Genomic DNA, 15,385 nt, shown 5'->3' on the forward strand with positions numbered 1-15,385 from the left:
ATTTAGCGACTCTGATCCATTATGGGCTAACAAGACGCCGACCTCTGGTGAACTGAGACCTGTGCGTGCTGACATTTTTTTATCAAGTTTCCGTTGTGAAGGATGATCAGTTTGGTCATTTTTCTGTACATTTTTGCCGTTCTGTGAGTGAAACAAGTGCTTGATCCTTTTGAAGTAGCTGACAATGTCCTTCAATGAGCCAAGCCAGCCATTATGATCGCCAGAACAGAGAAATATGAGGCAGATATCAGATTCATGAAGAAACCGGGGCCAAAACTGAAGCTCTCGCTGAATGTTCGGATCATAAGTGCTTTGCTGGCTGTAATTTCTTTTAAAGTGCCAATGCTAAAGTCAGCATAAAGCCGTAATCACCATCACCCATATTTCGATATTATAATGTTTTACTTCATCAGTGATGATGATGATTGATTTGTTATTCTAATGCTATGTTAATTTAACATTTAGTTTTTTTAGATAGCAAAGTAAAAAAAAAAAAAAAAAAAAAATATATATATATATATATATATATATATATATATAAAGGCACACAAAAATATATAAATAAAAATATATTTATGTATTTATCTATACTGTACATTCAAGTCCAGTCACTATTATTTATATAGCGCTTTTTACAATGTAGATTTTCAAAGCAGATCTTATCTATCTATCTATCTATCTATCTATCTATCTATCTATCTATCTATCTATCTATCTGTCTATCTGTCTGTCTGTCTGTCTGTCTGTCTATTTTATATGGCATGATATATCAAGACAAGTAAAAAAAAAATAATTTTAATAACTTTATTGTGCTGTTCAGTTTAATATTAATTCATTTCAGTCTATGATTTTAGAAACATTTTTGTTTATGTTTGTACTGTGTTGGGTCACCACATTAATGTCTTACAGAATAAAATGAGTGAAAGGTAACAAACGTGGCTTTCATCCAAAAACTGCATCTCCTCTATTCCACACTACATCTCATTGGTTACAGCAAATACACATGTGCCATCTCTTTATGAGTTCTTTATGAAAACCAAAACTCTTAAATGCTTTATCAAGGCATGGCTGTCCAAATCAGTTATAAGTTAACCAAATAAACAGTGACAATTAGATTAATAATGCATATTGTTTGTGAATGTTTCGGCTTTGAGTGATGTTTGGGAGGATGGTAATTTATTGAAAGTAAATTCATGTAATTGTGCTGGAAAGCTTGATGAGGCAAAAGAAGGTGTCAGCATGGTTTCCATCACCATGAGAAGAAAAAAAAATCATTAAAGAGAGAAACGAATGCACTTCAAAGCATTGCGGAGAACAAACATTTATGAATGTGTATCATTTAGAGAGAGAGTTGGGATTCACAGGACTTACATGAATGGAACATCACAAATCAGCTTTGTTGTGTTTTATTTTTGATATTTGTGTCTAACGGGACGTAAACAACTATTCTGTTTTTCAAAACAGTCAATGCGAATTTAATTCTCAAAACTAGAAAAAGAATAGCTAAATTTATTTGTCAGCATTTGGACATATTGACTGAATTGGAGGCTGCATGAAAATCCAAAATGCTTGACATTTGTATTTATTTCTCAGCCTTCTAATGAAGTTGTAACGTCATTTATATATTTTGATTATGGTCTTGATACGGACACTGATACTGTTAAAATACTGTACATGACAAATGTATTGTTGTTTTAAATATATACTGAAAAATGAAGTGGAGTTTATCCATTTTGCACTATGAGTAGATTTTATATATTCAAAGAACAGTTATGCATGTGTCTCACTTTTTGGTTGGAACTGTTTGTTGCACCTATCAAATTACAAAATTAAAAATTCTGTCATAATTTACACACCTCTATGTTGTTCAGAGAGATTTAACAAATCGAAAAAATTACGATCTGTTCCTTAGACAGTTATATGGTTTTAGAAGACTTTGAATACAATGCATTAACCATTTCTACTACACTGTAAATATATTGTAAATAAAAGACTAAATGACTAGGACTAGGACTACGTTTTACAAGAAAATTCTCGCCGTTTCTTCATAATTGTTTGTGACTAGCATTACTAGCAATTTCTGAATAAATACTTGAGTAAATACTACATTAGTGTTGTCAAAAGACCCGGTACTTCGGTACCAAGTCGGTACTAAAAAAATGAAAACGTCACGGTACCAGGTTTTTTTAAGTACCGGTGGTACCGAGTACCCGGTCAACCCGGTTCTTGACGCGTACGGCCCGATGATTTCCACGATGCAGAAAACGTGGACGGAATCTCGGAATCCAGTTTTTAAAACGGAATTTACAGTTTAGCACGAAATGTCATGAAATGTGGATGAATTAATCAAAAGTAGGTCATTACACTTAAATCAAATCGCAACATGGATTAGTATCTGTATATTAAGCCGCAAAAGTCGCGATGATTTCAGCATCCACCGTCTCAATGAGGACATAAATACATAAACAACATCTACAGAACTGCTCTGAGAGTCACTTCACGAGCATTTTACCGTTTCATTTGAGTAAAACCAGCTTCATATCATATAGCTACACACAGAAATTTAAAGGTATTCACGGCAACCCGTCAAAATAAAAGTTTATCTTAAAGACATTGTGCCAGAAATATATTACTATTATTTAGTAGACTGTATGTGATACTATTACTACTGTTGAAAAAAATTATATTTATTTTAAAAGAAATAATCACACAATATTTCTTCCATATTTTAATTTTAATAGTAAATCCCCTTTATTTACCAAAAAAAAAAAAAAAATGTGTTTAAATCTCATTAATTAAAGACAAATTAAATTTGGGTGAAACTTTACTGTTTACTGTTTTTCATACTTTTTTTACTTGCGGAAAAACTTGAAACACAATTTAAATAAGTATAAAGAATGGCATTGATTTTTGCACATTTTATTTTTGTTTGACTTTATTATTAAAAATAGTGTATTTTTTAAATTAGCACGTGGTACCGAAATTGGTACAGAGAACCGTGTATTTTCACTGGTATCGGTACCGAATACTGAAATTTTGGTACAGTGACAACACTATACTACATCATTCTTTTTTTCAATGTATGATATTTTTCTTGCGGTTATTTTGAATATTATATATATTCTACTTAACATCTCTTTTGTTCTTCAGAAATTAGTTTAGTTAAGTTTATTTCATTTATTTAACAGGGACAATGCACAATATAGTTGTGCCAGAGTTAGCTATAAAGCTAATTTGCCTCTGCAGTCCCTGCTGGACAAACTGTAGGCAGATCATTAATATATAAGCTAAACAAAATTGGTACATGAATCGACCCCTGTGGGACTCCAAAATTACAGTCAAGAAATGGTGAGTATACATCATTAATTCTTGTACATTGTTTTCTTAAATTTAAGTATGATTCCATACATATGTAATTTTTTTTACTTAGTTTTGTTTTCATTATATATCATGAATAAATATTCAGCCCTGTTTACTTAATGATTCTTTTAAAAACACCTCATGCACATTTTACAGTATATTTTATGGTATTATTTGAATTAAATTTTCAGGGCCAGACAGTTTTTGCCTGCAGAACCCCACCCCTAAACTGTACATAAAAACAAACCGAATCATGATTGGTCGCCTTACATGTCTCTTACAAGTCTGGCTCTGCGAGACTATAGGAGAGATAGACCAGCCTCCCCCTCCCTGCCTCCTACTCCCCACCGCAGACCTCAATCGATGCGTCCAGTGGCAGGGACGGCTCCGTGCCTCTTTACGGCCTGCTCCCAGGGCACTTTTTAAGCCACCACCACAGGCAGCAGCTTTCAGCGGTTCCACACCAAAACCACTATTTACTGTAATGAAATCAGAGCGGGACTCTATGGATCGTCTGGACCTTCCTGCCTCGTCTGATTCAGCAGTCTCCTGTTCTCCTTTCTATCTTTCTATCTTTCTATCTTTCTATCCCCATTCTTCCTTTCTCCTATCTTCTATCTCTCAAGCCACATTCGCAACCAATAGCATCCCATCAAAGTAAATTCGTTTTGATCCGTGATTAAACGGGCACGTGTAGCGAGCTGCCGGGCCTCCGCCAGCTCCATTCATGAAACACAGTGTGTCGCTTTGACTGACAGCTCTCCTGCCAGGAGCTTCTGATCGGTGTCTGATGAGACAGGACGTTGATTGACAGGTTGCGAGGTTGCTCCTTGTGTGACTGCCTATAACGTTTCACTTCCTTGTTCCCCTTCTCTCTCTGCCTTTCTTTCTCACTTCCTGTCTCTCTGCTGTCAGAAACGTCATTCGTCTGTCAGCTTGGCTTTTCCTGGCAGTAAATGGAGTTGTGAACGTCTTTTTTTTGAGGGTGGCTCAGTGAAAGCAACATTAAATACGGACAAATCTGCAAACAAACTGCTGCAAGCAATCGGCTGTTTTCCTTCCCTCTCTCTCCTTTCTTCCTGAGCCTTTCAAAATGAATGTTTTTAAGAAAAGTGTCATGCTGAATGTGACAATTGACTTGGAGTAATAATAAAAGGCACCATATGGTCTATGTTTGATAAACATGCATTATTAAGTTGATTGCCTGTGTCAGACATTAATTTACATTTGTTGTATTAAAAAAGGAATTACCCTCGGTTTGATCAAAGCTGCAAGATTAACTGAGGTGCTCTATAATTGTGCTCTGATTTTGCTTGGTTAAGGAGATCGGAGCTGTGATCCAGGTGTAAAATTGGCTCATAAAAGCCTGTTTACACCAAATCTGACTTTTTAGCATTAAAACATGTACTACAAGTTTTTCGATTGAAGCAGTGCCTCTTAATAAACTCATAATTATTGTAAAACAGTTTTTCAAATATATTTTTAGAAGAATGCTATGACATTTAGTTTTTGTTTTTCAGATAATGAAAAACTTATTCAGAAATTGCAACTTTATTCAGGCAGGTAATTTTTGTACTTTTTCATCATCTAGTTGCATTGAGCTTGAAAAGTGTGAAAGTGTGAAAAATTATTATTGTAATACTTTATTTGATTTTCAAATTGATTTGATTTGATTTGATTTAAGTGTTAATATCCTTCAGAAACATCTAATTTTGTTTACATAATTAAGAAAGTACTACAGATTTGGAATGTATCAAATAAAGTGATAAATGATAGATATTTCATTTTAGGATTAGTTATTTCTTTATCAGAAGATTAACAATTAATTCATTAATTCTAATGTTTTCAGATTCCAGTTCATTAACTTTTGGTTGAGTCAGTGCCCAAATTGTGTCTATCGTTCAAAAGTTTGGGAGCAGTAAGATTTTTTTTAATGTTTTTGAAAGAACTCTCTATATGTTTACCAAGGCTGCATGTAATTGATCAGAAAATACAGCAAATATTGTAATTTTGTGAAATATAATTACAATTTTCTATTTCAGTAAATTTTAAAATGTAATTTATTCCTTTGATGTCAAAGCTGAATTTTCAACAGTCATTACTCCAGTCTTCAGTGTCACATGATCCTACAGAAATCATTCTAATATACTGATGTCTAATGTTATGATATTTTTTGTGGGAACTGTGATAGATTTTTCAGGATTTTCTTTTATGAATAGAGAGTTAGCAACAGCTAACAGCTTTAAATCAACAGCGTTATTATAAGTAGAAATATTTTGTAACATTATAAATTACTTTTTTGTTGCTAATTTTATGTAGGCCTATCTTTGCAGAATAATAATAATAAAAAAAAATTACTGACCCCAACCATTTAGTTTTCATTAATACGGAGCATGGCCTCAGACGTTAGAAAATGTGTATTTGTAACATACATATTGTTAAACAACATACTGTATGATATTACAAGCGAAACAAATGATTGCTGGGAATATCATATGAAAAGATGAATGGTTTTGCAAGTGCGGTAATATGCGTATGTGTGCGTGTGTCAGTCTTTTCGGAAACCAGACACTGGGCACCACATGGCTTCCCCGACAGTCATCAGAGTTAGATGAGGCCAATTCATCATCAGTCTCCGTGAGTGAGTGAGTGTGTGTGTGTGTGTGTGTGTTTGGGTATGTGGTACATCATTACGAAAGTGATGGAATAAGCCTCTAGCACACAACAACCATCCTAACACCCAATCCACTCTGAACCCTTTCCTCTGGACTAGTCTGGAACAAACTTGCTGTATATCAGTCAAATAATGCCATTATGTAGGAAAATGTCATATATTGTCTCTCGTTTCCCTCAAATGCAGGAAAATGTTCTGGAAAATTCATTTTCCCAAGAGCTGTAACCGTCAGCTAATGATGCTGTCGTTGAAAGCCTCTCTCTGTCTCTCTTACTCATCTGCTCGTGAACACGCTCGTACACACAAATATGGCACGGAGCCATACTGTCTGTGTTAGGATGTGTTAACATGATTTGGTGAAAACAAGTACACAAGCAGCAACCAATGGAGCAGACATTGATTGACATTGAACTGCTCTCTTATTTACTGCTGGGGTTTCTCATCCTCGGCTGACAGATTAGAAAGTGCTGTCTGTAAGCTGGATCCAGGCCTTTTTTTCCCCCGTCTAATTCTATTTCAACTGTAAAACATGGTGTCATCATTTTCTGACAGTCCTCGAGACAGAATTTATCTCATCATTAATTAAAGCTCGTATTTCTTACACGCCGGCTCTTAATTAGTGAGAGGTCATTGGGGAGGGCTTATTAAGTGGAACAAATTCAACCAACGTTAAGAGAAGAGTTCTCTCTCTTTCTCTTTTCACTCTTTCGCACATACACGCACATGAAAGATAAAAAAATAGGGGGATTTAGTAAGAGTGAATTGCGTCTGCTGACGGCATGCACAGTCTGTGCATTAGTGGTGGGGATTTTTTGGGACTCTTTCTACAGTTTACATTACTATGCCAGTAGGTGGCGATAAGGGATTGTCTTAATGAATGAGTCGTTGATTTGTTAATTTAACTAAGTTAAAAAAACAATGATTTATTCAGGAATGGAACATGTGACTTTTTGAGAGAGTGAGTCAGTCATTCACTCAGTCAATTCATTCAAAACACGGAATCGTTCAGGAATGAAACTAGTCAGTGCATTTAAGAGCAAGTAATTGAATCATTAATTCAACCGACTCCCTATGAGACATAAAATATGCTCAACCGATTCACTTGAAACACTTCATTCAGGAACAAAACAAGTGACCATCTGTATGAGTGAGTCATTGCATTACTCACTATCCGATTCTTTCTGAAACAATGATTCTTTCAGGAACTAGATGAATGACTACCTTTGAGCCATTTAATTCACTTAACAGAATCAGTCGAAACACTGATTAATTCAAGAATGAAACCAGAGTTCAAAACACTTCATTCAGGAACAAAACAAGTGACCGTAGCTGCATCCAAAATCGCATACTTCCCTACTGCATAGGATTTAGGCAAAAAACAGTATGTGACAAAATATATGTCCGAATTCACAGTACTCATCAAAGAGTAGGCATGTGTTCTGGCATGATTCTGAAGTGTGCATACTGTGCAAACTTTACTATCCCATGAGGCCATGGGAGATACTTTATGAATGGCAGTGATGTGATGCAACCAGAGCTGGGTAGTAACTGATTACTTGTAATCTGGATTATGTGATCAGATTCCAAAAATTAAGTACTTATTTTAAAATACTCGTAATCAGACTACAGTTACTTTTTTATGGATTACATGATTACATATTATTTACACAACAGCAATAAATTGTTCATAATTTATTGATTCATCTTTTTCATCTTTTAAACGTTCCTTTCTAAAATAGCCTACTGCTTCTATACATTCAGAAATCTTCCAGTTTTGTGGACATTCACACAAAGACCTGTTTAACCATGTTTTTCTATGTCTTTAGAAGGCTTTTGTCTTTCAAACACCTTAAAATGTCCAAACTCATGAATTCACAAATTCACAAACTTTCACCTAATATATTTACTTAAAGTACCCTACCATTGAGTCATCTAATTCACTTTGATCAAATCACTGATTCTTTCAGGAACAAAACAAGTGACTCTTTCGTGAATGAGTCATGCAATCATTCACTCAACTGATTCTTTCAGAAACACTGATTCATTCACAGCCGTTCTTGCTAATGTGATACTGCTTAATTATATATCGCTTTTCTCTGTCACGTTAATCAACTTTTGATGAATAACCAAGATTTTGATAAATCGAAAACAAATTTAATAACAATAACTTACACGCTAGCGCTATGTCAGTGCATTAGCATCTATCTAAACCAGATTTTTTAAAAGTCAATTATTTGGAAAAAAAGTGTCGCAACTGGTGATTTTGACTCGCTATGTGTGTTACGTTCGCTTGGTCGCTATGATTGATAACAACACCAGCGTGAAGTGTATACTGGGAGGGCTTGAGCAGAGACTGGGGACGTGGGGCGGCGATCGGAAACATATGCTGTTAGGAGAGGAGACAGATTACAGAAGAGGCCATGTCACAGATGCTGGTTTATCATGCCATCCTTTCTCTTTTTTTCACTCGATTCTCGTTCCCCCCTCACCTGGTATTTTTAGTCGAACCACTGACGTTTTTGTCAGAAAGACGCTGGAAAGAAATGATTACATAGGAGGGAGTCTCCATGCGTTCGATGGGAGGAGAGAGAGAGATAGAGACTCGTCCCCGGTGATTCGGGTGACACTGTTTTGCATTATCATAATTCAAAAAGACAGAATGGGTTTGGCTTGTCGTGAAGACAACAGCTGTTTTGCTCCGCTGTGACATTTGTTGCCAAATTTCATTGCGCGGCTTTGGAGGGGCGCTGCGCGTGTTCACCGCTGACCTGCCGCTGGGTTTGGCACACTCCGGCCCGCACCGGGGAGGAAACGTTGTGAAAGCCAGCAGGTGACAGCTTGTCAGTGAGAGAAAGAGAGAGAGAGAGTGGGAAAGAGAGAGATGGAAACACCAGTCTTCTCCATTGTGACACATCTGGTACACAGGATCATATTCGCGCTCTCCTCCCCTCAAAGAAAAAAGAGCGCGAGTGAGAAAGTGCAGTGTCTCTAACTGTGTAATGATGGGGGAAAGTTTGTGCTTGATTGACAGCGTCGGCCTTGTCTTAATTGGACATAATTAGGTGCAATTTTGAGAGGTCCCTTTGACTGACCAAGTAATAACAGGGGAATGGACTCTGCGCTGTTTTCATAAGTAATAGTCAAAAGACCCCCACACATCATTAGTTCCATTTTCACATTAGAAAAATAAGCCTTTTGAACTAATACACCCTTCAAAACACCCAGAATGAATGCGGTGGGTACAAACTATACGGCACCTCAAAGATACAAAATGTCACCGTGCTCAAGATCAAAAAGACTAGAAATTTGGAGGGAATTAACTATTTTTTTAATATAGGGTGTCCATCATTTTTTATTTAAATGTTAAAATGTGTAAATAAACATATAACAAAAGTGTCACAATCTTATTTTACAAACACACAATCATTTTTAACCAAATTACCAAAACTACAGTAAATACAGTACTGTTAGTTTAAATATTTCTTTTAATAATTTTCTTTTTTAATATGTAATGGCAAAGCTAAATTTTCAGCTCAGTATTTTTCTGCAAACCATGACACATTTTTTTTTCAGGATTCTTTGATGAATAGAAAGTTCAGAAGAACAGCATTTATTTGAAATTAAGCTCTCAGTGAATAAAAAAAAGCTGTTAGAAAAGCTGCATGTATAATAATTAAATCACATTTTATTTTAATAAACAAAATCCTGGTTAAAATCATTTCAGCGTCAACTTTCCAAAGAAAAAAAAAAAGTAGAATTAACATAACCTTCCCTTGTATGTGTTATATTTAATGATGTGTTTTTTTTTGTTATACTTTGACTTGATCTTTGTTTATTTTTGCACAGATGAATGATATCACTTGTGTTGCGTTTGTTTGTACAGCAAATGTGAGGACAGATGAGCAGCAGCGAGAAGCTCTGGGGGGTGACGGTGACTGTGACATCGGCAGCGTTCAGGTCAGCGTCCTCTCTGGACACACACACCTGTCAAGTAAGATGGCACAAATCACATGTGACATAAGAGAAAACAGGGCAGAATGTCCAAGGCCAAGAGCGTGACACACTGCAGCCCTTGGAGTGCCGGACATGTGATTTGTACCATACACATCTTTAATTATGAGGTAACACTGTTATGATTATGACATCAGCATCCGATTTGCCTTTGCTCAGAATAAAACAACTTTTTGTTTAGGTAGTAAACTTTTACACGTGCACACAAGACGATCGACTTTCCGTTTGATGTTTTTGCTGTCACCGCGTGCATTAAATGGCATGATATAGTGGTTTATTTGAAAAACGTTGACTTGAAAAGACGAAGAAAAAAGGGCAGCGTAAACATGGTATGGGGAAACGCACTGCTGGCCCGGAGCTCCTAAAGGAGTTGATTTCAGCTTCACTTCTAAAAGTCTCTTTTAAAGCTTAATGGCCTTGATTACAAGAGTCTAAGCGCTGAAAGAAAGAGAGGCGATCACTCGCTCTCATCAGCTCGTGCTCAAACGACTGCAAACTCTGCGAATATAATTAACTAAATTAAAGCGCTGAGCCCACAAGTTCTTCCCCTGCAAGCCCGGCTCATTTACATGCCGGATGTTTGTAATTTAAAAGAAGAGGCCTTTGGTTTCTCTGTGTGTTTGGGAAAAATATGAAGGCTGGGACTGGGGGGATGAAGAAAGAGAGAAGGAGCGAAGAAAATTAGTCAAGTTGCAGAATTTAGGAGCAATAATATGCAAAAAGCTGAGGAGCATGTTTTCATAACAGCCCTGTGGTTATGAGTGAATCGTTAATTATTAATGGGATCTTTCACCCTCTTTGTTTCATCCTATCATGTATTCCAAAAGAAGAACAATCTGAGAAACTTCGAAAGAGCAACGTCTGTATATTTTACAAATAACACAATGAATTCATGCCCCCGATACATATCAAATGTGCGTCGCTGAAATGTCGCGCGCTGGTGTGCAGACAGGTGGAAATACTTAAATGAGTAAATGTGCTGTAACTTGAATGTTTACCACGGTAATCCGAGTTAAGTTATAGTGTTTTTCCGAGTACATAGCGGGAAACGCGATGTGTGTGTGTGTATAAACTCTTTGCGACAGTGTAACATCATTAATAATTCTGCTTTTCTTAAAAATTCAATGTGATCTTTATCAACTCCTTTGTTCTGACATCCACATATGTCTTTTTTCTCTCTCTCTTCACCTTCATTTTTTTCCCCCAGTGTCTGTGTTTTCCTCGTCTTCACATGCTCCGGAGTATTATAATCATCTGTGTTTATTTTCCTAAATATTTCACAGATAAAGCATTCCGAGTGAAGGATTGCCTTAATATCGTTGCCGAAATTAAATGATAATTAAAAATTGTTAGTTTAAAGCAATTGCCCTCCATAAAACTTAGATTACTTGAACATTAACCACATTTCATTTTTATGGCTTTACGCGAATGATTACTCAATAATTTTATGTACTTTCCAAAGCGTATGTCAGCGAGAGAGAACGATAACCAAGTTCATCGTCAGTAGTGTAAACACATGGAGTCAAATTAAGGATGTCTGTTTCAAACTTTTTTGACAACAGCCACGTTAAGGTAACAATTTGAACGTGGCAGCCCAGGCAGCATGAGGCAGTCTGTCAAAAATTTCCCTGTGTTGCTCTGCCAACATCTGAGTTTATTTGTGATATTGTTTTTCTTCTCTGGGTTCTTCAAAGACAGAGAAAGAGGGATGTGTGGCGGAGAAGCTCGGGGGCAAGCTGCGACTCTCCTTCGTTGCCTGTACGACTAGTTTCCTACATTACTTAGGGGAAAATTCCTTTTCCCAATTCAGCCTGTCAGGGCCAATTTGGGTGAACAGTAAGCATGCACCTCCCGCCCCTCCAGATCGGCAGAGCCGCTCATCGCCATGGTGACAGCTTGATTAGATCATCAATCCTGGCCGTGAACAGCGTTCTTCCTGAACACCTGTGCGGCCAGGTCACCCAAGCCTCTTAGCTACCGTTGTTTGCGTGACCCCCACATGCAGCTCCGTCCTGCAGTTACATCAACCTGGAGTGTAAAAAATGACCTGCGTGTGCGAGTGAGACAGATAGAATGAAGAGACAGACTCTTTCAGAGCTGCTAATGCAGGAGAAATGTAAACAGTATGTGACTCTTGCGACTTCCTCTTTCTCTCAGTATGCATGCAGTGATAGAAAGTGTTGCGTAGGGTGTGCGTTGTAGCTACTTCGTAAACTTAAGTGTTTTGAATATTATATATAATGTATTATATCAATATAAAATTATATAAATAGCTAAACTGTATTTTATACATATAGAAATATATCATTTTATTATAAATGAAATACAAATATATAAAATCTGCTTCAATATATGTGTTTTTTAATACTTTTTTTAACGTCCCTGAATATATTTGGGTATTTCTTGTACTTTTTGTCTTTTGGTTGGAATATTAATATTTTAATTAATTATTATTATTATTATATATTTTTTTGGTCTCAGAAAAGTTTTACCATGCCTTTGTCATTCATTTTTGTTACTGTTTATAGTTAGTTAGGTTTATTTTTTTATTTAATTGTTTTACCAAAACAAAAAGTGAAACAAACATAGCATATTTCCATATTTATATTCTGAAAATTATATTGTTATTGTAATATATAATTTTTTTTAAAAACAGAAATTCTCTCAAGAACCAACCAGTTTTAGGGTTTAACATGCTTGAAATATGAAAAAAAGATTACTTGTAATTAAATGTTGTAAATTAATATATTTGAGCATCAAAGTTGTTATTTTGTCAAATTATGCTAAAATTGTCAAAGTGTGAAAATATTTAAACGTGTGTATTTAGTTATACATAAAATGCAAGAAATTAAATTAGCTTTAGGAAGAATCAACCAATTTATTACAAAAATATTTGAAACACAATGTTATTAAATACAATACAGTACAATACATAATCTGAGTTATGATGGAAATGACATGTTCTTGGTTCAGAAAAAATGACATAAATGTCAGAATTGTCCATGCGATTAATTATATTCACTGTTAGACGATTGTGTGCGTTTTATTAAATAGCAAAAGTGCCCATAGTTAAAGAAACCACCCTTATATTTTCCCCCCAAATCTTTGAAATTCTTTGAAAGTCATTTGCATAAGCTATCAGACTTTGCGAATATGTTCTAATGTACTAATTAAAATGTAATTAAATGTCCTATTGAGACCCAAGCACACTAGCGAAACACTATCTAAGAGGGAGATTCTAAGAGAGAACGTCGTCGGTGGATTGAGCGCCATTAAATGAGCCCGCTCTCGATAAACACCACGAACAAAGCGCTGCCCATTTATGCAGCGAGTCATATATCACAGAGGCTGAGATTAATTCTCCCCGGGTGTTAACTGGGTCTCCTGCCTCCAGCGTGTCTTTAGGGTAGTTAAGAGTTTGGATTGTACAGGAAGCGCTCTGCTACGTTGTCCTAGCATGAGGCTAAAAACGCACAGAACGAGTGGATATTTGACAGCAATTCTCCTGAGTCAGCAAAGTTAAACAGCATCATATTGTGTTGATAATCTGATTTTTTTTTGCTTTTGAAGACTTTAAAAGACTTGAGAATGTTTTGTTAGAATCAGCGGTTTTTGTTTAAGTACATTTAACTAACTATTAGTAAACCGGGTTTTTGCAGTTCTGTTTATTCACTAAAAAGAAGTTTATAAAAGGAGAGGCAAAAACTAGTTTGTTCCACTTACACATGGTCTCATTCATTATTTTGAAACGCCTTGCAACACCGGAGGAAAAAAACATTAGCTTTTATGAATTAGCAGTTATGTGTGAGCATGTTTTTATTTTTTCACTCTGATGTCCTACTTTTGGGAGGCTTGTCCTGCTGAGGGTGAGTGGAACAAGAACTCATTGAAGATTCTGTGCTGACACCGAGACCTTCCCTTGGTACATTCTTGTCTGTCTGTTACATGCTAAGAGGATTCAGTGACATCACAACTTTTTACTGCATACAGTCAGATAAATCAGGCCCATATTTGATTGGTTGTGATATGCATGTATAATGGGATTCAGTATCTAAGACTGGTAAAGGATAATTAGTGTCATTTATAAACAGTATAGGATCATTTATGTAATGCACATTTTATAACAAGTATATACATTTATTATATAGATTATATATCTAATCTTCGTGTATACATGTATATGCATCCACACAAACATGAATATACATATATGTGAAAATTACATGTAAATTATATATTTATATATAATTAATTAATATAATAAATTATACTTCACAAGGACAAACATGCATATAATTCTATTTATTATATTTAAATATGTTTATATATAATTTTTCAACAATTTTAATATTCATTATTTATGTATAATTAATAAGTATAATAAATTATACAACACACACACACACACATACATATCATTATGTTTAATATATTTAAATAAAATATATATTTAAATATGTATATTTATATGTAATTTTACAACATTTTTAATTTTCAGTCATGCTGGTAAAACTCCACGCCAAATATCCATGTAGTTGATGACAGTTTTATTATGAAGTGATTTTGTTTTCGATGCCAAGTTAACATTGTTTTATATATTGTATGTCAAGGCTTGTGGGTGTAAAACAGCATCCGAAATGCAGTAAAGTTGTCTTCTCAAATGAAAGGCACATTTGGCCACTAAAAATGAGTTAGTACTTGCAATTTTTCTTTTAGTTTATTTTCATGCTGATGACAGATTATGTTTTAATGGCTCCGTGCCAATTATAAGACTGTTCGATATCATTAATTTTAGACCACGTCTACATTCAGCATCTGTATTATAGTAAACAGCGGAAAACAACAGTTAATTCACATGATGATGCTCATTTGTTTGTTGGTTATTAATTGCGGCCGGGCAGTTTTTCCTCAACACCAATAAACCAACAATAGTTTTCAAATCACCTGAAAAATGAGTCCAAGGACGAGGCGGCCCGGAGAAAGGCGTGGTGCCCAGCCTGAAAAACGATCAGCCGCATTGACCAAGATGAATGGAGCTCAGATGGGTTTTAATTAGTGCAGCTGGGCTCATTAATTATAAACCCCCAATACAAATATTGTTATATTTGAGGAAATTTGTGATTTATTTTATTTGGTTGGCTGTTAGATGGAGATGAATGGTAGTTCGTCGTAAATGTTGCAGGGACACAAAAGCAGATGAAAGGAGAGAAAAGGGAAGATCAGCCACAGGGCACATCGGTTATTATTCCGCACACAATCAAGTGAAACAAAAGAAATGTAACCGCAAATAACCGCCGAAAAGCTGCGGAACAATCTCACGACTGCCTTTAATCTTAAAGG

The 15,385-nt window shown here is 35.6% G+C and overlaps 1 long non-coding RNA gene across 3 annotated transcripts in view; it reads left to right on the forward strand.

The window, feature by feature from the left end:
• LOC131526362 (uncharacterized) overlaps positions 1-15,385 on the forward strand; it is a 142,923-nt gene that overhangs the window by 52,452 nt on the left and 75,086 nt on the right. For all 3 annotated transcript variants that reach the window (XR_009267435.1, XR_009267437.1, XR_009267436.1), the window contains one exon: positions 9,918-9,991. This is a non-coding gene — a long non-coding RNA (uncharacterized LOC131526362). The remainder of the gene's footprint in view (positions 1-9,917; positions 9,992-15,385) is intronic.

This window comes from Onychostoma macrolepis, chromosome 19 (assembly GCF_012432095.1).
Source record: "Onychostoma macrolepis isolate SWU-2019 chromosome 19, ASM1243209v1, whole genome shotgun sequence".
Taxonomy (NCBI): Eukaryota; Metazoa; Chordata; class Actinopteri; order Cypriniformes; family Cyprinidae; genus Onychostoma; species Onychostoma macrolepis.